This window comes from Lepus europaeus, unplaced genomic scaffold (assembly GCF_033115175.1).
Source record: "Lepus europaeus isolate LE1 unplaced genomic scaffold, mLepTim1.pri SCAFFOLD_217, whole genome shotgun sequence".
Taxonomy (NCBI): domain Eukaryota; kingdom Metazoa; phylum Chordata; class Mammalia; order Lagomorpha; family Leporidae; genus Lepus; species Lepus europaeus.
Window position 1 is genome coordinate 37,008 of NW_026909107.1, and position 27,462 is coordinate 64,469.

The 27,462-nt window shown below is 39.5% G+C and overlaps 1 pseudogene; it reads left to right on the forward strand.

Annotated features, from left to right (window-relative positions):
• The first annotated feature begins 23,255 nt into the window (after positions 1-23,255).
• Positions 23,256-26,722, forward strand: LOC133754590 (palmitoyltransferase ZDHHC2-like; annotated as a pseudogene).
• Positions 26,723-27,462: the final 740 nt, after the last annotated feature.

Sequence of the window (27,462 nt, forward strand, 5' to 3'; positions counted from 1 at the left end):
AACTTTATCCCCATGCTTCCCTCAGACAACATGGCGATTGGCCCAACGAGAAGTGGAGGGGCAAGGAGCCAGCGAACACTGGAAGAGGGACTACAGAACAACCTATGAGGACAGAAAAAGCAGGAGGAGAAAGTGGCGAAGCCGGAGAAGAACTCGGCCTAGCTGCAACCATCCCCCTGGTGATAAAAACTGTCAGCGCTGACGGGGGCGGGAAAAGGTGGCAACTGGGAGGCCGGAGGAGGCCATTGCGCCAGCAGGGCCTGTCAGGGTGCGCCCTCCTGCTTGGCCCGGCCGCGGACAGGGAGGTGAGTGGCCTGCCAGCTATGCAAAGCGTTCAGTGCTGCCACTGCCTCAGAGCAAAGGAAGAGGGCCGGGTTCAGGCTCTGACTGGCTCCTCGGGACCGGTCTGAGTGCACCCCTGCTTGGCCAGGCCGTGGACGGGGAGGTGAATGGCCCAGCCCTCTATGCACTGAGAGTGCTGTCGCTGTCTCAGAGCAGAGAAAGAGGGCTGGGTTCAACTTCCGCAGCTGTTCCCCTGTCTGTGCTCCAGGCCCGCCACAGCGTCTTATAAATTGACCTCAGAATTTGGCGCCAAAGCGGCCTTCAAACAGGGTCCGTATGTCCCATGGGCAGCATGCGGCAAGGTCTGGCTCTTGCAGTGAGCGGGTGAAGAGAGGACCCTGTGGTGGATGCGGGGTTGGGCCGGGGGTGCCCCTGGGGTCGCAGGGAAGGAAGCTGGTTTTGTCCGTGAAAGGTCAGTGTTCATGGCCCCAGTGCCAGGTGCTGTCAGTCCCCCCACCTCCCGCATTGGGAGCAGCCGCCATGTTGCTATTCCCAGACCCCAGAGCTGGGCAGCTGAGCGCACGATTGGCTGAAGCACACGCGTTGGTTCATGTGGGAGTTAAGGATGCACCACAAACTCTCAAACCAGACAGGGTCAACAGATGCAGGAGTCAAATCGTCTTCTGGGAGGACTGTTTTCCCTATTTTATATGTGAGGTGCCTAAGGTAACAGGATATTTGTATGGCAAATACTTTCCTTTGTGGTTGTGTACTTTGAAAAATTGTTTTCAATATTAAATAATTCTTCCAGATGTAGTGTAAAAATTATATATGAATGGGGATTTCTTGAGACATTACATTTGCACTAGATTTTATAATAATAATGTTTTTGTGATAATCAGAGTTTTCTGATTTTTTATGTAATAGTAGCTGGGGGAATGAAGCACTATTACTTTAATTTTACTGAGGTTCTACAACTGGCCTAGATGTGAAATCTGTCACATGTTATAGGTGCAATAAATGAAAACATGGCTGTGAGCTAACCTTGGACAATCACCCATTCAGCGAACCAGCTGCATCAGTTTACCACATTTGTAACCATGTTCAGTACATTTTACTTTAGAGGTTAGTTTAATGGAAAATATTGTTCGGGATTCGTAACCTTGATTGGCTTGCCCCACTTTTGTTCCCCTGAAAAGGATGCACACATACAGATTATGTTCAGTATCAGCACCTATAGGCCCCTGCCAGCTGAGGTCAGCAAAGCTGTGGACCATTTGCTGTTGCTCTCCTGTTTTGACTGGAAGATTTTTAATGAGACCTTTAAATGGGTCTGTGACACACGATGAGTTTTATGGTAAGAAACACAAGTTGTATGGACATATGTGCATTCCTATTAATAAGCATGCACATTTCTGTTAGCAGCCTTTAAAATGAAAGAGCTCTTGACTAGGAAGATGCCTCAGAACTGCCAGGCTCCTAGAGGTTTCTGAAGCACTAAACTTTGGGTGAGGCCTGGCTTGGGCACTTCCAAGCATTACAGGTAATTGTGAAGCATACTGATCTCATTCTGAACATACGTGACAAAACATAAAACTTGGGATTTTTCACCTTATAAAATGCTGTTTAGACACTTTTTAAATCTTTGAACTTGCCAGGAAATTAACTGGGATAGGAATAATGGACTCACCATTAAGTGATGATTTGTCCAGCGATCCTCAGACTTTTCACCCCCTAACCACATTGGAGCCCAATGGAATGTGCTTTGTCTCTCTGAACCCATAACAGTGTCTTGTGCAGAGTGAGTGTGAAGTGGATATGAATGCTTCTCCCAAGAACAGTATATGGTGAACTATATAGCATTGTCCGCATCCATGTAGACAGATGAACTCAGCTGAAAAACGTTTGATGACTTTTTTTTTAATCCCTTGGATGCAATCATGGATTCCTTGTACAATGTTCTGTGAGTGAGACCCCTTTGTTCTCTCCTCTGTCCCAGTGGTTCCATGGGCAGATTATTTTGACAACATGTGGTCAGTCAAATTGATTTGTCTGTGAACTTGTGAGCCAAAACTGTATTGTACCATTTCATTTTGTACCTAGCATAGAATAAACATTTACTATCAGAAGATTATTTTAAATCTGCATTTCAATAACAAATGTTGTCAATGACAATCAAATTTTGATTGAACAGTAGTTGTAGATGTACTAAATTTCTCAAATTACTGCTTTCAAGCTTAGATTTACTTGTAAAGATTCTGTTTTGTGAGCATAAATGGTTTTCTTTTTGTAATGAAAGTTAATTAATGATAACTTTGTAATCTCACAGATGAGAGAATGAATACCTTCATATGTGTTTGTCCAGAACTTTATATCAATTTTCTGCAATAGTTATGTATGATTACTATATGTAAGAATCTCATCAGACTTATGCAATTTGTATAATTATGTATGGCTGTAAAATAACTTTAAACCTCAAAAAAGTTATAAATATTATTGATCTAGGTGATGATAATTTGGTGGTATGCTTTCTTCACTAAGGTAGATTTTACCTTGCTTGAAATTGTAAGGTCAAGACTGTTGGAAATGTGCACATAAATGTGACTTGTATGAGAATATATTATTTGAAAATAAAAATTATTATGATAAAAAACTTAAAATATTTTTGTGGGGCTGGTGTTGTGGCATAGTGTGTAAAGCTGCTGCTGCCTGTGACACAAACATCACATATGGACAATGATTCATGCCCCATCTACTACACTTCCAGTCCAGCTCCCTGCTACTGGCCTGAAAAAAGTAGTAGAAAGTGGTGCAGGTGTTTGGGTCCAAGCCACCTACATGAGAGACCTGGCTGAAGCTCCTGGCTCCTGGTTTCAACCTGGTCTAGTTCTGGCCATTGTGGCCATCTAGGGAGTTAACCAGGAATGGAAAATCTCCCTCTTTGTTTTTCCCCCCACTCTCTGCAACTACGACTTTCAAAATAAATTATATAGTCATTTTCATATCTAAAAATGCAAATATCAGAACTTTTCATAGAATTTTAATTGAATTGCTTAAAACATTAAGTTTATCACAGAATCAGTTTTACAAAGTCAATAACACTTCTCCTTAGTCTCTAATCTTTCTTTAATTCCCCAAAATGTCCTCATAAGATGTTTTTTCCAGTTAACTCTGTCAGTAGAGTCTGGATATCTATTTAATGGTGAAAACTAGGAAGAAAGAAGTTTGCTAATTATTACAATGAAGAGCATTATTAGAACTCTAACGGGAGGTTAAAAGTCATTAATGAAATTCTGGCAGAATAATCTGATTTGGTTCCTCACACTTTTTTCAACTTTTTAAATTTATTTATTTAAAGATTTATTTATTCGAAAGTCAGAGTGACACAGAGAGAGGAGAAGCAGAGAGAGAGAGAGAGAGAGAGAGAGAGAGAGAGAGGTATTCCATCTGCTAGTTCACTCCCAAGTTGGCTGCAATGGCTGGAGCTGTGCCAATCCGAAGCCAGGAGCCAAGAGCTTCTCCTACGCAGGTGTAGGGGTGCAAGCACTTGGGCCATCCTCAACTGCTTTCTTGGTCCACAGCAGGGAGCTGAAACAGAAGTGGAGCAGCCAGGACTCAAACAAGCACCCTTATGGGATGCCAGCACTGTAGACAGTGGCTTTACCCGCTATGCCATAGCACCAGCCCATATTTATTTATTTTTAAGGTGAACAAATTTAGTGTGTTTCAGGTATACAAATTTAGGAGCATAGAGATATTTCCCACCCCACCATCCTTCTCACACATGCACTCATCCTCCCTCATTCTTCCTTTTTTGTTCTTTCTTATAACTTTTACAATGATCTACTTTCAGCTTATTTTATACTCATGATATTAACTTCACACTAATGTAAAGAATTAAATAAATACTAGGAATAAAACACTGTTCCTCAACACTAGAGAGAAAGGGTGTAATCAATCAGCAAATCTCAAATGTCACTTTTGCTCATATAAAAACATGATTTGTACTCTATAATTTAGCACAGATCAGGGAAAATATATGGTATTTGTCTTTTGGGGATTGGCTTATTTCATTATGTATAATGATTTCTATTTGCATACATTTTGGTGTGAAAGATAGGATTTCATTCTCTTTTTCTAGCTGAGTAGTATCCCAGTGTATATATAACAGATTTTCTATATTCAGTCAATGGATGATGGATATCTGGGTTAATTCAATATCTCAGCTATTGTGAATTAAGCACCAATAAACATGGGGGTGCAGATAACCATTTCATATGCTAATTTAATTTCATTTTGGTAAATTCCCAGGAGTGAAATTGCTTGGTCATATGGTAGATCTATTTTCAGATTTCTGAGGTATCTCCATACTGTCTTCTATAATGGCTGTACTATTTTACATTCCCACCAAATGGTGGATTATGGTACCATTTTTCTCACATCCTCATTTTATTTTTTTTGTTTTTTTATTTTCTGTTGTATTTATTTTTTGTTGATTTAAGTATGAGAGCCATTCTGACTAGGGTGAGGTGAACTGTGGTTTTGATTTGCATGGCTAGTGATCCTGAGCATTTTTTCATGTATCTGTTGACCATTTAATTATCTGCTTTTGAAAAACACCTGTTCAAGTCATTTGTCAATTTCTTAAGTGGATTGCTTGGGTTTTTTTGTTGCTTTGTTTTATTGATGCTGAGGATCTTGAGCCAATTGTAGACTAGATATTAATCCTTTATCCAGTTTCTTAGTTTGCAAATATTTTCTCCCATTCTGTCAGTTGCATCTTCACTTTCCTGAATGTTTCCTTTGCAGTACAGAAATTTCTTTTTTTTAACATTTATTAATTTATTTGAAAGTCAAAGTTATACAAAGAGAGAAAGAGAGGCAGAGAGAGAGAGAGAGAGAGAGAGAGAGAGAGAGAGAGAGAGAGAGGGAGAGAGAGATCTCCCATTGCTGGTTCACTCCCCAATTGGTCACAATGGCCGGAGTTGTGTCGATCCAAAGTCAGGAGCCAGGATTTTCTTCCAGGTTTCCCACAAGGATACAAGGGGCCCATGATCTTGGGCTATCTTCTACTGCTTTTCCAGGTCACAATGTAGAGTTGGATTAGAAGTGGAGCAGCTAGGACTCAAATTGGCACTGATATGGGATGCTTTACCTGCTACACCACAGTGCTGGCCCCCAGAAACTTCTTAATGTAACATAATCCCATTTGTCTATTATTGTTTTCACTGCCTTTGCTTTTTGAGTGGTTCCCAAGGAGTCATTGCCTATGCCAATGTCTTGTAGCATTTCCCTAAATGTTCTCCTCCATTAATTTGATGGTATCCAACTTTTCCCCATTTGATATAATGCTGGCTGAGGATTTGTCATCTATTGCCCAGATGGTATTGAGGAATATTCCTTCTATACCCAATTTGCTTAAGGCACAATATTAATGGGGGACTTTGACACCCCACTTTCAGCAATGATAGATTAACTATACAAAAAGAATCAAGAAACAGAGTTAATCTGTACTATGGACCAAAAGGAACTAACTGATGTCTATACAGAACACTTCATCTAAGAGTTGAAGAATACACATTCTTTTCATCAGTGCATGTAACTTTCTCTAGATAGACCACATGCTAGGCCATAAAGCAAGTCTCAGCAAATTTTTAAAAAAATGAAATCATATCATGTATGTTATCTAACCACAATGGAACAAAACAGGAAATTAACAACTTGAGAATCTCTAGAAAATATTCAAACATATGGAGGCTAGACAACATACTCCTGAATGAACAGTGGGTCATAGTAGAAATCAAAAGAGGAACCAAAAAATTCCTAGAAAAAGTGAATATGACAATATTACATATCAAAACTTATGGGATACATCAAAAGTCATGTTAAAAGGGAACTTACACAATTTATGAAGCAGGGTGCTGTGGAGGGATACCCTTGAAGTGTTTCCATGTGATATTTTCAGTTCTTTCATGGAAGCTTGATGTAAAAGCCTGATTTGTGCACTTTCTGTTTCCTCCTCACCCTGTGATCTTTCTTCCATATAGGCTTAGCCATTAGTATCAGACCGTTACCAGAGGGGTCTGTGTTATGTCATTTGGACTTTGGGCATCCAAAAATGAGTTAAATCTTTTCTTTTCATAAGGTAGCTGCCTTATGTATTTCATTGTAATGAAAGTATGCTGCATTTATATTTTTGAAAGATTGATACATCCCTGTATTCCTTTTCCAATATTTTATTCTCAAGAAAAGTGAGATGTAGCAAGTAGCTCTGAGAGTCAACTTCCCAAATTTTCACCAGAACCTACTGTCACTCAGTGCAACTTTGTTGCCATTTCATGGACACATTTATTGATTCTTATAAATTAAACCGATACCATTTTCTTTCTAATAATTTCCTGCTTAATCCACAAAATGTAGGTATACACTTTTATAAGATTTTATCTGATATTTTTAGGTTTCCTTGCAAATCTGATGATGTCCATGCAAAATCTCCTCTCTTATATAAAGATATCCTCTAAAATCTCATCAGAATAGGAACACTGAGTAAAGTGTAATTGGATTCATTATAAGAATAAACTCTTAGTGTGAATATATGGGATGATAATCATTCAAAGTTAACTTTGTCACTGAATTTATAAATGGGACATCAAACACATATATAATTTGGTTGCTCAAAATGTTGCTGAAGAGAAGGTTCTACACAATATAACAGGAATTTGACAAGATGTGAATAAAGAGAAATTAAGGAGCAGCCCTATTCACTCTCAAGTCAAAAAGAAAATCTACTTTTTAAAGTTGTTCAAGACATTTCTATTTCATAAAGAGTTAGAAATTAGACCTTGAATATATCATTTGGATAATTCATATCAATGATACCACTTCTATGGGCCTTAATTCCATCATGTAAAAATAAATTATACTTAAAGTTTCTACCTTTATATCTTCAGTTGTTTTCTACTTGCTTGTTGTCCTATGCTCAGTAAGACACTGCCACTCTACCTTGGATCCAAAAAAGTTATCTTTAAGGCTAATATTTATTATTATGCAAAACATTGTGAAAAGTTATTAAATAATATTTAAGGATGAATAGAGCAAAGTAAAGAGTACTGATAAGTAGAAAACTAAGTTGAAAATAGAAAAGTGGAAAGAAAGTGTTGAAAGCATCTCTTGGTAGAAAAAACTCTTGAAAATGTATTAATTATGTGGCAAATATTTTTGTTCACAATAGTGAGTCTGCATATTTGATACATGTGGAACAACTCAACACAGAAGACCTTCAAATTCTGCCCTCAAGTATGCCATATAATTAACCACCTTGGTATATTTTAAGGAAATAGTGAAAGAAAATTCTACCAGGTTCCATTGAAGGTTACACAAGAAACAAAAAGCAGCCATTATGTGTGTTCATGGAGAATTCATGGATAATTTACCCCATGTGACTTTGACCAGGTAACTATGCCCAAAGTTATCTTTATATAAGATGAAGCAATAGTAGTCACTGATACTCTGAAAATTCCAGGAGACAGCACACAGTAAGAGTCAATACCAGCATTCTATATTTTGTATATAATTTACAGTTTGTGCATTTCAAGCATTGATGAATCCACTAACCAAATTACAAATTTAAATGTTACTATACTTTGGAAACCTTTTCCTACCTCTCTGTTACAATTCTTCCCCAGTGAAAGTCACTCTCTGATTTTATGATAATCATTCTTTAAGTGGATTGTTCTCTCCTGCACAGGGAGGTAGCCTGTCAGGTTTCCTCCACCCAACTATAAACATTCTTTATGTGATATTGTTTAATATTTTCTGCTTTTGCATTTTGTTTATGAAAAAAATCACATGGTGCTATATCCAAGTTGCTTCCGTAATATACTTTTTAGGGTTCATCAGAGTAGACATGTCTTGTTGATCCACTTTCGCTGTGCATAGTCTTTACTACATGAATATGCACTGATTAGTTTGTTCACTCTAATAATGGTGACATTTGAGCTATTTCCATGGTTTTTTGATATCATAAAAACACTGTTATGCATATCCTTGTACATGACTTCTCTGTACCTAACCCTGATTATTGCTAGCTTTCTAACTAGACATAGAATTGCTGTGATTCATGTAAAGCATCTGTTCATTAACTTATCTCAACCTCTTCTTTGATTTTGACCCCACTTATTTCATTGACTTCAGTATCAACTCTGGATATCCCAGAGAACCATCACTAGACTGATTAGCCCTCATTATCATTTCCCATCCCAAATACACACACACACACACACACTCACACACATTGAAATAAAAGGTACAATAATATTGGAGACCATAGTTTAAAGCCAAATGTGTGAGGGTGAAGAAATCTCACTACAATGCCTAGTACCTCAAAGTAACACACCCCAGTAAAAAATAGTGTCTTCTAACTCCAGTTTTGTATGACCCCAGTGTTCTCTCTACCTGACATATTTCATTTTCAGTTACTAATCCAAAAATGTTTTCTACCCTTGGGAATTCTTTTTCTCAACTGTATCTATCTGGATTGTGGGCATAAAGTAAAAGACAATAATTTCTCAAATGGCAAAATTTCAGATAAGCTCTTTTCATTGAGCTTAACATCAGTATGCATAATTCTTGATGATATACACCCTTTTTAGCTCATAAAATCCAGCGAACTCTCAGTACTTAAGCCACCATCAACATTTCTTTGACTCATTTATGGTAAAGATCACATAGGTTGTGCCTGAATTCCTGTTTTATTTTAATTATATTGATAAATGCACTCAGGCTTTTAAATAAATACAGAAATGTACTGGGAAAATTACAGCAATTTTACTCCATACAAAGGTAAACAAATCATTTCAAACAAGGCTTCCAGCTTTGATTCTATGGGCACATTAGATATTCTATTATAAAGCTATTTGTTTTGGGAAGGATAGAATGTTAGAAATGGAGAAACAGAAAGATACAGAAGGAGAGAGAGGAGGAGAGGGAAGAAGGGAGGGAGGGGGGAGAGAGAGAGAGAGAGAGAGAGAGAGAGAGAGAGAGAGAGAGAGAGAGAACTTTTCAGTTTCATTCCTCAAATTCCTTCAAGAGCTGGAGCTGGAGCTGAGCCAGGCCAAAGCCAAGAAGAAGCAACTTCATCCAGGTCTCCTATGTAGATTGCAGCAACCCATGTACTTGGGCCAATATCCGCTTCTCACAATAAATTATCAGGAATGTGGATTGATGTGTGCATTCCAAGTGTCAGCTTAACCTACTGTGCTATAACACTCACCTTAAGATAACAATTATTTTTCAGATAAAAATAAGTAATAAAGAACAAAGTGACCCAGGCATTACTAGCAGGAATTATACATGCACAATTAACAGGAAAGTGTCACTATGCACCAAGACATATATTTGTTGGAAAAAAGAAAATCACAAAAGTGAATTCATGAACAAGTAAACGTAACTGCTATTTTTACTTAGATTAATCATAATTAATAGTATCTTTTAATAGAACAGATAGGAATAGCAAAAATCATTTTAGACTCTAAAAAATAGTATTACTATAGTCTATACGATGTCTATATTACTTGATAAATCTTTCTCAAAGTTATACTCCTGAAGTAATGTTAGGATTTTGTTGAAGCTAAGAGAGTACTGACACTGGGAAGCCTTTTCCTTAATATCAGAGGGACTTCATGCCTCATTTGTGGGAGACAAAGGTACCATAAAGGATAACCTGGGTAGATGATAAGGGGGTTCATTGATGACAATTTTACTTACTAATAAAATAAAAAGACATATTGCTTCTATTCAGTTAATAATAAACCTGACTGCGTATAATGGAAAACTGAACCCATGGGCTTATCTAAATCATTTGTATTTTCATATGTCATAAGCTCCCTAAATTACTTGATATGGGGCTAATATGGTAATCTGGTAATCTGAGAGTGCAAAAGTGACAAGATACTGACAATGTGACTTATATTCCCTGTATTGTTAGCTCATGGCTACACAATAGCTCTGTATGCCGAATACTCTGTGTTTCAGGAAAGAATAGGAAAATGATTTTGTAGCAAAAGCTTCCTCCATTATAATGAGAATTCCAAGGAAATTATCTCAATGACTTCCATTTTCACCTTATTTTTTCAAGAGAATATACCACAACAGATATTTTTGTTCATATACTGTGAACTACCAAAATAGTTAAATAAGATGTGTTGACACCATGTAAGTCATGTTGATACACAAGAAACAAATATAATACAATCATCATCATTGTTAACCCTGTGTGCTGTATTCAAAATGAAAAAAGAAAAATGAATTAAAAATAAATATCAACTATTAACACATTTGAAGATATTACAGGGGAATTTAACATAAAGTCATAGGGCTAAAAATCTGATTGTGAAGGAAAACAAATGTTTTTGAAAACAGACAAACTGAAACAAAGCAAAAAGATCAAACAGATATTGAAAATAAAAACCATTACCCTATAATGTGCATAGTTCTAGGCAAAAATAATTTTCCCATATACAGAGGTGGTGAATTTGGCAGGCTGACAAAGGAATATAGTGTGATGGGGTTGATAAGATGCTCTATTTAATATTCTAATGATGGAATCATTTTTACTTATTTTTGTAAGATGTTAATGTAGTGAAAAATATCTGCCTTGCTGTTCAATTATATAAGTGTTCAGCTTTAAAGGCAATGCATGACATCACTTCAGTCTCCCTCTTTCAGAGATATTCCACCCATTCAATCTGTAATTTATTGCCTTTTTCAGAACCAACAAAAGAAGAATAAAGTTACTGGTCTGAATTTTGTTATGGTGTCCAACTGATAAATCTTGCATATAATACTATAAAAGTGCTTTTGTAACTTTGTAAAAACACATGCTGTTACATTTTATATATCATACTTATTGTTTGAAACATACATTTCCTCTTTTGCTGATTTTATCTTTCTATTTTTCCTTACTGTGAGGGAGAGGTCCCTGCCTGGTCCCTTCCCAGATTGGCAGGAAGAAAAATGGCATCATGGCAGTAGGGATTGTAGTAACCGTGGATATGGAGGGAAACACAGGTCTAACATTAGCTGTGAGGAAACAGCATGGAACACATTGTATGACAAAAGTTCATGTTTCTGTGTCTACCCTATGTGGTCCATGGCGTCCTTCCCTGCTGGCCACCTGTACCAGCTCTTGTTGTGGGGTGGGAGAGGGACCTGCAGGGACTCCAAGACAGAATGGGCAGCAAGAGGCAGGGTCTGATGGAAGCCTTCAGACAGCTAGGGTGGGTCATACACATAAATGTGAGGAAATTCTGGGAGAGGGAGTTCCCTCAGGGCTTTGCCCCAACATTCCCTGAATACTCAACAAGACTGCTCCTCACCACTGAGCATCTGAGTCTGAGAAGAGAGAGGGTTGCTGGCTGGGTCTCTTAGAGGTTATGGCACTTGACACTGTTTCATGTCAAAAAAAATAATTTACTAAAAAGCAGCTTGCCACACCCATGGTGAGCAAAGCCTCATGGTGGAAAGGGGGTGTCCGGCCAGCTGGGATGGTTAATACCTGTTCCCTCTCCTCCCAGCCCACCTAGTTGCAGCTGTCAGACCCAAAAGGACTGTGACAGCAGCTGTCAGATGAGCATCAGGTAGTAGAGAGCAGGGTGGAAGATTGGTGATGAGGGAATCTCCTGATGTGATTTTATGTAAAGGATGACAGTGGCATGTGCTGAGTTCCAGAACATGGGCAGCAACAGCAATATGGTATAAAGAGTTCCAAGTTCCCAAAGCAGAGACAAGGCTGGATGTCTGGGCTCCTCCAGTTAAACATGGACAGCTGTTGTGCAGCAGGCAGGTCAGGGCCTTCATCTGGTTTACAGGGCTGTCAGTCTGTTGAGGACAGAGGCACTTGCCTCCATAGTGCATTGTGTCAGTCATGATGGACATGAGTTGACCATGTAGATGGCAGGACTGCTCATAGTAAATTAGTTAGTGATTGCATAGTGGGTACTGAACCCACCACCACCACTGTTTAAGGAGACTAGAACAATCACTGTGCTCCTTATTCAGCCTGTCCAAGAGGCAGTGTCACTGGCAATCCCTGCATTGGCAAAAAGAATCAGGTCCTTGTGGCCTATGAATGGAGCTGCCACCAGTGGCACCAGTCAGGGAGTGGGTAAAGCACACATCACAGGAATGGCCATCCCATTGCTGAGGTTGCAGGTGCTGTCCAAGTTCCATATGGCCTCAGATGGGGTTCATAATGGGAACCAGTAGTGTAAGGTCTCTATGCCTGTGTATCAGAAAAATGGGTTTTTCAAATCCAGGAAGTTCAGGGATTTGGAGCCCATCTTGTCCACCTGACCACAATACTGATGTCTGTATTTGGGGTCCTGTTGGCAATAAACCGATATGTTGCTGAAAGCATATCTCCAGCCTTGGCAAACAGTGATCACTGGTGCAGGCACAAGAAATGGTAGCAGTGTGTTAGGTGACTGCTCACAGCCATCAGAGCCGCATGGTGATTATGGAGCCAATAAAAGCAGTATCAATCGAGAAGGTCAGATCTCTGCATGAAGTATGTGGACTTGTATGTGTTCTCCCAGTGAGAATCTCTCTTTGGCTTCTTTTTTTAAGATAACTTTACTTATTTGAAAGGCAATGTTGAGAGAGAGAGAGAGAGAGAGAGAGAGAGAGAGAGAGAGAACATCTTCTATCCATTGCTTCACTCCCCAAATGAACTCAATGCTTGGAGCTGGGAGTATCTGAAGCCCGGAGCCAGGAGCTTTTTCCATGTCTCCCATATGGGTGCAGGAGTCCAAGCATCTAGGCCACTATCTTTGGCTTTCCTAGGCCATTTGCAGGGAGCTGGATCAGAAGTGGAGCAACCAGGACTCCAACCGGCACCCATATGGGATGCAGGCACTGCAGGCAGTGGCTTTACTCACTACGCCAAGGCACTGGCCTATCTCTGGATTTTAAGAGATGCCTCTGCCAGCATCTAACTTCCTGCCACAGCCCTTGCAACCCACCCCAGCCACTGACTGACATCCCACTGCACATGCCACCACCCCTGCTGCCATCTTAAATTCCAGCATAGGCCTCGTGGCCACATGAGTAATGAAGCAGCTTGGATGTTCTGTATTTATTGAATGACGCCCTAATAAAATTAGGACATTGCAGGTAATCACTTTGATATAGATCTCAGAAACTGCAGTACACTTGGGTTAGACAGATACAAACTGCATTTCTAGGGGAGACAGTTGTGTCAGAGAGGGCCTTCATGGTGGACCTCAATAATTTATATTCTCCACAATATCTAAAAGTTTCTGATTCCTGTATCATTACTAATATGTCATGCTGTGGTATTTGGTATCCCGGTTTACTTTTTTCTCCTTTTTCATCCTTCTATTGTTTCTATTATCCAAATATTCTATAGTAAGAAGGTACTGCTTTTATTTTCATGAAACATATATCAATATGTTTATAATGTGAATATGAATTTTTGTTTTAATTTTTATTAATATAATGGGAGCAGATCTTACCCATTCCATAGGTACAGTTCCAAAAAGACAACCACACTTCCCCTTACTCCCCTGCTCCCTCAACCCTCTCCCATCCTCTCCCAACCCCTCCTACCCACCCTGCCCCCTTCATCAATTCTTGCAAATACATAATTTTAATCCAGTCTATATTAAAAGACATAATTTGCCAGTAATTAATTATAATATCCAACAAGTAAATGATTATTAATTATAATATCCAACAAGCAATATAAACACTAGCTAAAATGACAATCTCAGTTTTCTTTTACATATGTTTATTTTCTTGTGGGTAAAATTAGACCTGCTTCCATTAAGATATATTTATATTTATTTACTTGGATTTGTTGTCTATATTCTTCCTTGACTTTTCTATTTGATAATTCGGTAGTAGCTTTCTGTTTAAATGTCTATGTCTTCAAATTATTGTCTAAATCTAGAAAGAATTGTCACCTCTCATTGTGTTTTATTTTTAGAAATTCTTCATGCTAATTTTCCCCATGAACTTTAAAATCACCTTATAGAAAATACACACCACAGATGACAATCACCCTCTTCTCATGAGTGATTGAGCATGCAAAAAGCAGGAAAGATTAATTCACTAAATGTCCCTCAGTGTCCTAATCATCTCCATTTTGCTTTAAAATCATCAGAAGCAATTCCAGCATTACGAGCCAACTCCTTCAGAGCAGCTCTGTACCCTTTGCTTTCAATGATTTCCCACCTGGCAGATGCTGTGGCCTATTTTCACCTTTCAGCCCTACACGGTCACACAAACCAGTTCCTTACTGTCAACACCCTTCTATGCCCCCCCCCCACACACACACAGTGGCTCTATCCTTCTGTTCCTCTCTTCCTTCAAACTTTTCCGTTTCCCTTTTTTTTAAATTTTGTCTGGCATTAATATTTTACCTTTTGCTTACATAGATTTTCTGCTGCTGCTTCATTTTATTCTAAGCATTTATATCTTTCTTTCCATCATAGTTTCTCATTATTGTTTCTACTTATGAAGAGTAGTGTTTGAAAAATATTTATATTCAGCCAGCAAAATTGTCTTTTTGTGCTATTTGTTTATAGTTCTTTTAGAATTTCAAGTATATCAGCATAGTATCTAAAACTTATATAATTTTGTCTCATTTTTCACTGTTACATAACTTTCTATTTGTCATATTACCTACCACCTTCAATACAATATAACCATGTTTTCTCTTGATATTAAAAAGATACTTTCCAGGGGCCAATTCCTACAATGCCAGCATCCCACATGGGTGCCAGTTAGTGAGCCAGCTGATCCACTTCTGATCCACCTTCCTGCCAGTGGCCTGGGAAAATCAGCAGGATATAGCCTAAGTAACTTGATCCCCGCTACCCACATGAGAATGTAAAGAAGCTCCTGGCTCCTGATTTTGGCCTTGCACAGCACTGGCAGTTGTGGCCAACTGGGTAGTGACCAGCACATGGAAGATGCTTCTCTCTGTGTCTTCCTCTCTCTCCTTCTCTCCCTGTAACTGACTTCTAAATAAATAAATGAATCTTTTTAAAAGGGCAGTTTCCATAGAGTTTTTTATTCACATATTCATTTTTCATTTGAGAAGCAAGAATCTTGCATTCACTGGATCACTGCCAATGATGGGCCAGGACAGAGCCAAGAGTCAGGGAATTGATCTGGGTCTCTGAGTTGGCAGGGACACAAGTGCCAGAGTCATCTGCTGCTTCCCATGTTGTGCATTAGCAGAAAGCTGGACTGAGGTGCAGAACCGTGACTCAAAGCCGGGCACTCTGATATGGGCTGCAGAGTTCCCAAAGCAGTTCCCCACTGTACCCTGAAAGGAATAATTTCAAATTTTTCATGTGATATAAAGTAACAATTTTCATCATGTTTTGTCTTCATTTTTCTATCTTTCCCAAATCATCACTGTGCCTGAAAATGTCGTTGATCTATAAGGGGTTTGAAAATATGTTTCAAGGGTGGTTGTTTTGAAGTAGCTGTTTAAGCCTCCACAGCAGAGACTGAAATCCCATATCAGAGGGCCTGGTGTAAGTCCCAGTAATTGTGGCCTTCTGATCCAGCTTCCCTCTAATGTCCCAAGGAAGCAGAAGGTGATAGCATGTATGTTTAGCTTCCTACCACCTCCCTGGGAAACTGGGATGGAGTTCTTGGCTCCTGGCTTTGCTCTGGTTTAATCCTAACTGTTGTGGGAATTTGGAGTGAGAAATTCATTCTCTCTCTCTCAAATAATTAAAACATTTGGAAATGCAAAGACTATAAAACACTTACAGAAATTTCACATAGAAACAAAAGCCATAGGATTTTGACATAGAAAAAATATAAAATAATACATTTATCTGATTTTGTCCCTTTGCAATATTCTCTCCTTCAGGTGAGTAACTATGTTAATTAAAAATAAAAAGGCTTTAAACATTGTTGTAAAATGTAAGTGCATTGGAGGAAAGGATGGGTAGAAAGTAGAGACCTGCAGAAACATGGGGTCTTGTGCAGCAGGGCCTTGTCTAGACAGAGAGCAGTGCATACCTGGTCACATGGAATACCTGCCCCAGATCTTCACCTGTGCCCTGGGGAGGCCTCAAGAAGCCCACCTCTGGAAATTTTTATTATTCAGTGGGTTGAGGAGGCTGGCCCTGGCCCTCCTGTACATAGAGTGTACCACTGTGACAGAGCTGGTTCTATGAAGTCACTGTTGTCCAGCACCCCTCCTTAGAGGCCACTGATTTTTAGATAACTCACTATTGACTTGGAGTTTGTTTTTCTGGTTAGGAGGCTCATTCAGCACAAGTGGAATAATTCAGGGTCCAGGTGAGTGGGACCTGCTCTCTTTGTCTCCTTCTGAGTTGGGGACATTCACACTGAGGTGGGTGGCCCTGATTTCTCCTGGCTGCTGCAGAAAGTGATTTTGGTTGTGCCCTTAGTGGTGCCCAATATATGCTGAGTGTGTATACAGTTGTTTCTCTCCCTGTAAGGTGGGAGCAGATTTCCCCTTGATATGATCTGTGGCGGGATATAATGTCTATGGTGAAATTATTCAGGTTTCCCAAGCCTGGTGTGTTTTCTTGGTGTAGTGTGAAGGAATCATTACAATATAAGATGGAGGTGTCTTCTAACTTGATGCAAGAATCCAACACATCTTTATGTTGGTTTACCTTGTGGATGTGCAGGTGTGTGACTGTGTTATGTTCCTATTTGTCCTGAAATCTTCAGTAAGTTCTTGGTAATTGTAAAACCTGCTGCAAGGTGAACTACAATTATTTAGGTGACTGGGAGAGCTTTGAAACTTCCTATCTGAGACAAGCTGTGGTTATCCTGAAAATGATCTAGGAAACTGAGGGATGACCATATACCCATGGGAGAAACTGAGCAGTAATGTGGCAGTGCCTTAGGATTTTGTGTCCCAAGTCAGTGTTGTAAAGGGGAAAAAACAGGAATCAGAAGGTCTCCTGGGAAACTCACATACATCAACAGTGGCTAAATACCAGTAATTATGTTGGACGATATTAACAAGTAGTGGTTCAAAGATAGTTAAAAAGAAGAAGAAAAGCAATAGCTTAGCAGCTATTAGGCCATATACACATAATTCTTGTGTACATAGACAAGAGTGTTAAGTTTCCCACTAACCCAACCCAACCTCAGGCTTGTCACAGGAGGCAATGAGCTGGTAGACCAAGGGACATCAGGATAAACGGGTAATTCCTTCCCTCACCATCACTATTCAAAACAAGAAGGTGCTTGTTCTGCCTAGATACTTCTTTAGAGGAACATTTCATTCTATGAGCTGGTGCTGCACATGCTGTCCTTGTAATGGAGATAGTAAGTTACATTTAGAAAAGATCCAATAAGGAGGGAAGATTGTTCTAAGTGTCTTGCAGACTGAACAATTTGTTAAAGTGAAATGCCTATTAACAGAAAAAAAGCCTCATATACCACAACAAGATAGTATGGCAGAATCTGGAAATGCAATGTGAAGGTTGTCCTAACCTGACTTGACGTCCATTAATGGAATTATTAAGTAAATTTTTGTTAAAAATGATAAATTCAGAAAATTTGAAGCAGTGCAGGACACCAGAGTGGTGTAAAATGGACTGAACCAAGGCAACTGAGACATGTGGTCTCACTGACACAGTTGATAGTGAAAGTTACAGGGAACCCACATATATGAACTGATGAGAAGGGAGGAAGGAAAACAAGCTACATTATATTTTATTGAATTGAGAAATTGAACTCAAAACCACATATTCATAATTATTAAATCCATTTATCCAACAAACTGAAAAATCTAGAAGAAATGGATGTATTTCAGGACACATAGAGTCTACCATATTGTATTCATGAAGACAAAAAACCTAAACAGACCAATAATCAAGATAGCAATGAAATCAGTAATAAGGATCCTCACAGCAAAGAAAAGCCCAGGACTAGATGGCTTCGCTGCTGAACTCCACCAGTCCTTTTTTTAAAATTTTTATTTATTTATTTTATTGACAGGCAGAGTTAGACAGTGAGAGAGAGAGAGAGACAGAGAGAAAGATCTTCCTTTTTCCATTGGTTTACCCACCAAGTGGTCACTATGGCTGGTGCATTGTGGCTGGCACGCTGCGCTGATCCAAAGCCAGGAGCCAGGTGCTTCCTCCTGGTCTCCCATGTGGGTTCAGGGCCCAAGGACCTGGGCCATCCTCCACTGCACTCCCGGACCACAGCAGAGAGCTGGACTGGAAGAGGGGCAACCGGGACAGGACCAGCACCCCAAGCAGGACTAGAACCCGTGGTGCCAGCACCACAGGTGGAGGATTAGCCTAGTGAGCCGTGGCGCTGGCCCACCAGTCCTTTAAAGAAGAACAAATTCTAATTATTCTCCAAGTATTTAAAATAATTGAAAAGGGTTATTTCCTCCCAAACTCCTTCTATGAGGCCAGTATCACCTTAATTCCATAACTGAAAAAATATAGAAAGAAAACTATAGACCGATGTCCCTTATGAACATAGACACAAAAACTCTCAACAAAATACTAGCTAATCGAATCCTACAACACATCAGAAAGATCATTCACCAGGACCATATGGGAGTTATCCCTGGTATGTAGGGATGGTGCAACATAAGCAAATTAGTAAATGTGACACAGCATATCAACAAATTGAAGTGTAAAAGCCATATTATTATCTCACAAGATGCAGAGAAAGCATTTGATAAATACAACATCCTTTCATGATATAAATATTAAGCAAATTGGGTGTATAAGAAACATTCCTCAGTTCAATTAAGACAATACATAACAAACACACAACCAGTATCATATTCAATGGACGAAAGTTAGAAGCATTTGCACTGAGATCTGCAACTAGATAAAGATGCCTGCCCACTTTCACCATTGCTGTTCAATATAGTCCTGGAAGTTGTCAGCAGAACCATTAGGCAAGAAAAATAAATCCACAGCTTAAATATTTTAATGGAAGAAAAATTTGTGAATTTTTATCAAGTTGAAATTCTCTGGAGATATAGAGTTGAAATATTCAAATAAGACAGAATACACATAGCTGATAAATTTACTATGATGATGACAATTCATATGCACAGTTAAAGCATACAAAGAGGTGTGTCATAGGTTTGGTCACTTAACAAATACAGTCAGGGCTGGCTCTGTGACATAGCAGGTAAAAACTACCACCTCCAGTGCTGGCATCCCATATGGGCCCTGTTACAAGTCCTGGTTGCTCCACTTCTGATCCAGCTCTCTTATGGCCTGGGAAACCAGTTGAAGATGGTGAAAGTCCTTAGGCCTCTGCACCCATGTGGGAGACCCAGAAGAAGCTAGCTCCTGGCTCCTGGCTTTGGATTGGTGCAATTCCAACTGTTGTGGCCAATTGGGGAGTGAACCAATGGATGGAAGGCTTTTCTTTCTCTTTCTCCATCTCTCCTTTTCTCTGTGTGTAACTTCGACTTTCAAATAAATAAATAAATCTTAAAAAATACAGTCTTTTCTTCCTTATTCATGGAGAACAGATATACCAGATTTTAAAACACTAAAGCTATATATAAAAGTCTGAATTGCAAAATAAGCACTTTAGCATCTATGATGGACTTAGGTGCTCATGTTCCCCTGTAGTAAAATTCAAAGTGATCATTTTATCTATAATATACACAGTAACATAATCAAGGAAATTGAATTTTTATTGTCTGCAGATTTTTATTTGAAAATGATTCTCATGTCTTATTAGTCCTTGGTAGTAAGGCAAGATGGCAGGAATTGTTCCTTAGTGTTTGTCCTCTGTGCCCTCATTCATCACCCTTGAAAAGACTTCCTGAAGTCTTCTCTTAATAACAGAAGTAGCTTAGGAGCCTTCAGCCTTCTTTTCTGTGATTCTGAAATTATATTTCCACTTGGCACTTACCAGCATACTTCCCTGCAATGGAGAGTTGTGAAACATCATATTTCACTATTAAATTAGAAGTTTCTTATTTTAAAGACTTCCTCATATTTATTATTACTCCCAAATGTATTAGTATAATGACCTATATTTATTATAATAAATTACTCAAAAACATTTGATCAGTGTGCAAATTCTGCTACAAAAAACAGTTTGTATTAACATTCAAAAACTTTAAATTTTATTTTCTTACATTCCTTGATTTTAAATGCATTTTCTTCATTTCCTTTTGAAAAAATATTTTTCATTAGATGGCAGCACTTGGGATGTTGGTCTTTAAAACCAAGAAGGGATATATTCTATATTCTTTGTTTTATTTTCTATTAACCTTCAAGTATCCAATTAAGAAAATATCTTTAGTGGATAAATAAATGTTTCATAAAGGTCATTTAGATTTTACAAATACCCTCTATCTCCTATATCATTAACAAAAGGTTAATTTGAATTGACAAAAGGAAAAAAAGATACAAATTATGGACTATTGAACATCTACTACAAGTACATTGAATGCAAAACACTAAATGTTTTATACTTGTCATCAATACATACTTGTTTTCTTATTCAATAATACTTGACATAGATTCAGAGAATGATATAGGTCATGGGTAAGAATTAATATATTTATCTGCTAAAGTCACATTTACTATAACCCACCAAAATATACCAACAGATTGATAAAAACATTTTCTGTACACAGGTTTAGTTTGCAGTTAAATATAATGAAAAGATATTTTTATATGCATTGGAAAAAATCATATATGCTGGGGCTGCCATTGTGGCAAAATGAGTTAAGCTATTGCCAACAGTGCCAGAATCCCATATGAGCACCAATTCTAGTCCAGGCTGCTCCAGTACCAATCCAGCTCCCTACTAATGTGCTTAGGAAAACAACAGAAGATAGCCCAAGTCCTTAGGCCCCTGTATCCAGGTGAAAGACCCAGATGAAGCTCCTGGCTCCTGGCTTCAGCCTGGCCTAGCACTGGCCAAGTCAATCATTTGGGGAGAGAACTGGTTTAATAAAATTTAAAGTCTATATTGCAGTGCTTTCAGGTCCTTCAGAATTAGTGAATCAATAGACACCATCTGGAGAAATGTATTTAGTGCCAGGTATCCATCACCTGGGATAGGGTTTATTTTGGTAAATAGAACTTACTACTTATTCTCAAAAGAATGTTCTTGTCAGAATAATGCTTCTTTAATGGAACAATGAATTTAGTTACCAAATACCAAGAATGTTTCTGAATATTCTGTTATCTTTCCCATCATTTTAGATTAGCTAGACATGTGAGAAAATATCTACTTTTTGAGCAATAAAATTGAAATAACGAAAGCTCTGGCTTCCTGTAGGTAACATCTAGTATTGATAATCAAATTTTTCTTGTTCTTTCTTTTTTATTATTGTTTAAGGCTGGAGTGCATTACTCTTGTGATACTTGACACATTCTAGGGTGTCATTGCTTGAAAATCACCATATGTATTTTTGATTCCTGCCCAATAGGTACCTTGGCTACATACAAGTTTTGCAATTATTGTTTGAAAAACTTTTTCTCTCTTTTGATTGTATCTATGTTTTCAGAATCAATATTCTTAAATAGTAATATTTGAGATGAAAGAGAGTCAGAAGATATCAACATGTTAACTACATGCTTCTCACCCAAGTACTTGCCACTAGAAGAATTTTTATTTGCTTACTTTTTAGTAATTAACACTTTATTTTCCTAAAGCTGAAAAAAAATCTATGTTTCTCATATGTAAACTTTCAAAACTATAGTAAGCATTTTTCATGAAAGTCCAAATGAGAGGAGCAAGGGAGAAAGAGATGAAAGAAAGGCAGAGGGCGACCACTAGGAAGAGACTGGGAGCAGATATTCATTTCTGTCTGCTCTCTCAATGGCTTATAGATCATATTTATAAAGGAAATAAGTATATCATAACTATAAGGGAAATAAGTAGACTGTGTGGATGGGAAGTGACACTGGAAGACAGGAGACTTGACTACAAAATACAAAGTCATAAGTCCCAAACAGAAGGGAAGCCCCTAAATGCGCCCCAACAATGAGAGCAATGGGGGAGGAGGGAATAGCAGAGCATAGAACACACAAAGGGACAGGAGTGCTTCTTTATTTCATAAGACAACTTTCCTAACCTTTCCTTTTATTAAGAACCTTTTATTAAAAACATTTCCTAAAATAGTGTCTTTTCCTTTTTCTGGGTGATACATATGACTATAGGCTGGTCTTGAGCACTATGGGGAGGGAAAATCAGCTAGAAGACTCCCAGGGAATCTCATCTCTGACCCCTGAGATCCAAAGGGAGACAGATGCTCAACATCCCCCAAATGGGTGAAGCCAACTCTTCACATCTTAGTTCCTTGGCCCAAACAACTTGGAAATCCCAAATCTGCCAAAATTAATTACAACTCCCATATAAATTACAACTCCCAGAAGTCCTGGGGTCAGCAAAAGGAGGAATGGATGTTATCAGTCATCAAAGATTTATGGAAGGGCACCCATCCCCCACAAGCTCTCCTATTTTACCTGAATTTAGGCCACTGGTAAAATAGGTGTGGGAGGAAACAGGAACTCAACAAAACACACCCACCCCCATTTGAGGATTGCTCCTCCCAGGCCCCAGCAGCCACCCTATTGTTTATGCTCTGTCCCTTTTACTCCCTACCCCAGACAGAAACCCAGTGCCCCAGAATGCCTGGGGGAAGGGAGAGGGATGTCATGAGGTGGAAGGAGCTGGCCGGTGCCCCAGGAGAAGCCCTGGGAAACAGCTCTAATTAAGATGCCACGCTGAGGAGTAATCTCATTCAGAGTTTAAACATGGCCCTGACTGATCTTAAGTGTGTGGGGACCTGCAAGCAAGGGCCAGATGGATTACCTAGTCCAGATCAATCTTCAGGGGCTGGACTTGTAGTGAGGAAAATGAGTGGAGGGGGAGAGCAGGTTCCCAGTTTGCAGGCTATGGCCAAAGTCCCCAGGAACACCCCGTCAGTGGCAGGAATGTGGAGGAGGCCCCTCTTGAAATATTGGTGGCTACAGTCTCCTATGATCTCTGATGCTGAGGGGCTCAGTCTTTTCCTTGGAAGCCTCTTCCTCCTCCATCTCTTCCTCCTGAGGCATCCCAGGCTGGAGTCTGGAGCCTGAGGCATACCAGGGGCCTGTGTTGGAGCAGGTACTTTTCTTCACCTCTGTGGGGACAGGCCACTCCCCTGTATGGTGGCTGCGGCCTTTTCCACTTTGAGGTCTTCTGCCTATTCGGAACATTTAGGGAGTCCTCCAGCAGGTCCCCTGCTCTCCCCTTCAGTGTCCCTTTCTCTTTTTCTAGGCATGGTGGGAGTGGGTTTGCATAATTGCTTGTGTTTGAAATGCAATCCTTCCCTACTCTGTGGGAGCATCTTCCTCCACTCAGGCCTGCTCCCACTCCTCCTCCCCTGGAGACGATTGATATGAATAGACTGCCTAGTTATGTTCTCTGTAACAAAAACCACTTTTTAATTTTTGAGACCATTTTTTACTATGGGCAAAGCATAATCCTGTAATTACTGTGGTAATCTCACACTAAGATGAGTTAAGGAAAAAATTCTAAGGTTTCTGTCTAGTTATCACTTTTACTGATTAGTAAGGCACCAGGACAATGCTTTTAGATTCTCAGGCTTGCTCAGTTAAATTCAGCATTTTTACCTCATTTTAACATCTCTGTTCCTTACCTTTTCTTTAGTATAAGGGATAGAAACTATAGGATGGCACCATGGCTCAATTGGCTAATCCTCTGCCTTGGGGTGCCAGCACACTAGGTTCTAGTCCTGGTCAGGGCACCAGATTCTGTCCCGGTTGCCCCTCTTCCAGGCCAGCTCTCCTCTGTGGCCCAGGAGTGCAGTGGAGGATGGCCCAAGTCCTTGGGCCTTGCACCCGCATTGGAGACCAGGAGAAGCTCCTGGCTCCTGGTTTCAGATCAGCGTGATGTGCCGGCCATGGCAGCCATTGGAGAGTGAACCAATGGCAAAAGGAAAACCTTTCTCTCTGTATCTCTCTCTCTCACTGTCCATTCTGCCTGTCAAAAAAAAAGAAACTATAGAATACAAAAAAAAATATGGAATACACACAATGATAATAGAAAAGTTTCAAGTCAAGATTTATTAATTTCTTCACCATTGTTCTTCTGAGACTATTTTTCTCCAGTCAGAATGTTTGCTTCAATATTTGCTTGAGTAAAAATGTTCCAGCTATGATCCATTTCAATTTTTATTTGAAATTGCATGTATATATACACTTTCACATATGATGTCTATAGGTATTAATGGATACTGATTTTTCTGACAGCAGTACAAAATTCAGATTCCTCAACTAATACAGCGAAACCAGACACAGATAAGTTAGCTATTCTCTCACTTTAGATTCTTTGGAGATTATATATTTTGTTGTCTTCTGTTTGTCTTTAGTTTCAAAAAGTGAAACTAAGGCTAACTATGGTTTACCTTGAAAATGGTTTGCAGCATTTAATGCATCTATAATTTGGTGATTGTTGACTTTTTAAAGTTTTGGAAAATTTTCAATGATTTTCTTCTTCAATATTGTTTCTGCTTCTTGTTTTTTTCCTTTTTAAACCTTTCCACTTGGGCCTACAATTGAAAAATGTCAGCAGTTTCTCTGTGACTTATTTAATTCATGCATCATTGTCACTTTTCATCTTTTATTTTCTCCCCATTTTAAGACTGAATATTTTATTCTCTCTTGGATTTGGCTTTCTATAAACAGAGATTATGTGTCCATGTCTTCAGCAAAACAGTCGATAGAAAATACATTTTTAAATCTACATGTAGAGCTGCCTCCTCTGCCTCCTCCTCCCATGGCTGCCGCCTCCGCTGGGCTGAGGAGCTGGGCGTTCACAGTGGCGGTGGCAGTAGCCACAGCACAACCAGCCCCCGCCCCCAGGCCAGTCCTGCCGGGAGCCCCTGGCACGGCCATCCCGCCCAGAGGCCGGAGCTGGGCAGGTGGATGTCGCTGGAAGATGGCACCCTCGGGCCTATGCAGCATCAGGCGGCGGTACCGGCGTGTGTTGTGGCGGGTGCCGTCCTGGATCCCGGTGGTGTGCATCAGCCTCCTCCAGGGCTGGTCCTACTACGCCACCACCATCCATCTCTGACTAGTTCCCATGGAAAACATTGGCGAACAAGTTGTGGGCTAGTTGGCTTATCACCTACTTTTCGCGATTGTTTGTCAGGTCGTACTGGAAAACTATCTTTACAATACCAATGGATCCTTCCAAAGAATGCCATCTCTCTTATGCAGAGAAAGAATTGTTGGAGAGAGAGCCCATCAGGAAGTTGTTAGGTGAGCAGCTAGGGATCTTCTCATTTATACCAGGACCATGACTAGAGCAATCTGCTGTTGTGATAGATGCCAACTTATAAAACCAGATCACTACCATCTCTGTTCCATCTGTGGTAAATGTATTTTGAAGATGGATCATCATTGCCCATGGGTGAACAATTGTGTTGGATTTCAGATTGTAAATTCTTCCTTCTTTTCCTGGCTTATTCTCTGCTGTACTGCCTTTTTATCACTGCTACAGACTTACAGTATGTTGTCAAGTTTTGGACAAGTGGTCTACCAGATACCCAAGCCAAGTTCCATATGATGTTTCTAATCTTTGCTGAAGCTAGTTTTCTGTCAGCTTATCTTCTCTATTTGGCTATCATTGTTGGCTAGTCAGCAAAAAATAAATCTACATTAGAGGCATTCAGGAGTCCAGTATTTCGACGTGGAACCATTAAGAATGGATTCAGCTTAGGTCTCAGTAAAAATAATGAGACAAGTTTTTGGTGATGAGAAGAAGTACTGGTTGCAGCCGGTGCTGCGGCTCACTAGGCTAATCCTCCACCTTGCGGCGCCAGCACATGGGGTTCTAGTCCCGTTCAGGGCACTGGATTCTGTCGCAGTTGCCCCTCTTCCTGGCCAGCACTCTGTTGTGGCCAGGGAGTGCAGTGGAGGATGGCCCAAGTGCTTGGGCCCTGCACCCCCTGGGAGACCAGAAGCACCTGGCTCCTGGTTTTGGATCAGCGTGGTGTGCCAGCCGCAGCACGCAGGCCTCAGTGGCCACTGGAGGGTGAACCAATGGCAAAGGAAGACCTTTCTCTCTGTCTCTCTCTCTCTCTCACTATCCACTCTGCCTGTCAAAAAAAAAAAAACAAAGAAGTACTGGTTGCCACCCACTTTTTCACGTCTGTCTGATGGCTGCTCCTTCCAAGCTTGCCTTGTTAACCAGGATCCTGCACAACCATCTACTCCTGCAGGACTGAATTCAACAGCTAAAATCCTGAAAACCATAAATTCCTGCAAAGCCATTGTGAGAATCCCAGAGCCACCTTCTTACTGACTCTCAGTCTTGGACAGAAAACAATATAGACCCTGGAAGAGGCAAAGCTGCTATGAGCAATCCTGCATTAACCATGGAGAATGAGACTTAATCCTCAAGCAAAATAAATTCATGCTCTATTAAAGTATTGATGCTGTACGTGGATGAAAGGCTCCCATATGAAGCCACCATTTGGATATGCAGAATATGAGTTAATTGTCTGTAAGTTGTTACTTAAAACATAACACACTTTTGATCCAATATACAGAAACAGAGATTCTTATTAAATATTAAAATGTTTTATTGTATATGAATCAAAGAAGAAATATCTTCTATCGAAAACTCGGCCTAAATTCATGGGCCAGTTTTCACCTAAATAATGTGGGTAGCACAGTTTATTACTTAAAAACTTCATTGATTATCTGATTTTTTATTTCAAAAATTGAGACTTAAGATACTGTTTCAGATTTAAAGGATTTCATGTCACACTATGAGGTGCTTGATTTGTAAAATCTGTTAGTTACTATTAAGAAGGTAAGGGAAATAAACCAGACTTGTTTTACTTTTTCCTTTTGATAGGAAATGAACCTCAGACTGATCGACCTGGCATAACTATGACTTCATTACAAAGTCCAAATGGCCTATACTTGAAGATCACCATCCATTTTTATCAGACTTTAATTACTTTGCTTTCCATTAGAAAATAAGTATGAACATTGAAGCTGGAGCTTTCTGATCAAGCAAATGGATAGAACACATTTCAGAAAATGAATCCAATGTTCTTAGAAAATAATTCTAAATCAGAAACACCTTTCATCTTTCCTGATTTTGTAATTGGAGCAAAATCTGTAA